A 629-nucleotide genomic window follows, 5' to 3' on the forward strand; every position below is an offset into this window, starting at 1 on the left:
CCAAGTTATGGCCACATGAGGGTGGAGGGTCTGGGATCAGCCGGTTTTGGACGTGAACTTCTGGGACCTGATCTCTTCTGCTTTGAAACTGTAATTTCATCCCGGTGCCGGGGACGAGGCTGGGTTTCTTCAGCTGCTGTTTTTTCTCCTTGGTTGAAGAAAGAGGCAGTGCTGGGGCGGGACAGAGTTCCCAGTAAGCACAATTAACAGCAATTTCACTGCCCTGCTTATTGATTCATCGCAAGGGAAGAGTTCCTCCCTTCCAGGGGGATTTCCACTGTTGCGTTCGTGGTGTTGCTTCATCACCCTGCCACGAACCCAGGTCCAGTTTGGCTCCGGGAACGCTCCCGCCGCAGCCTCCCGTGCATCTTCGCCGCCTCCACGGGGCACAGGGCCGTGCCGCTGGGGACGGGCGGCAGCGCTCGCTCCAGCTCGCGGAAACTCCGGCGCACTGGGTAGTTCCGTGTAGGAATAAATGTTTCAGTTGCGCTATAAATAATGGAGCGAGTAAAGATGTTGTGTAAGTGGTGCTCTGGGTTTTGCCAGAAGGGATGTAGTTTGTTGTGGGGGTTTTTTGTTTTGCTTTGTTGTGGGTTTTTTGTGCTTTGTTTTACCTTCCCCCCCCCCCC

The sequence above is a fragment of the Egretta garzetta genome, unplaced genomic scaffold (genome assembly GCF_000687185.1).
Source record: "Egretta garzetta isolate BGI_Z169 unplaced genomic scaffold, ASM68718v1 scaffold134, whole genome shotgun sequence".
NCBI classification, from domain to species: domain Eukaryota; kingdom Metazoa; phylum Chordata; class Aves; order Pelecaniformes; family Ardeidae; genus Egretta; species Egretta garzetta.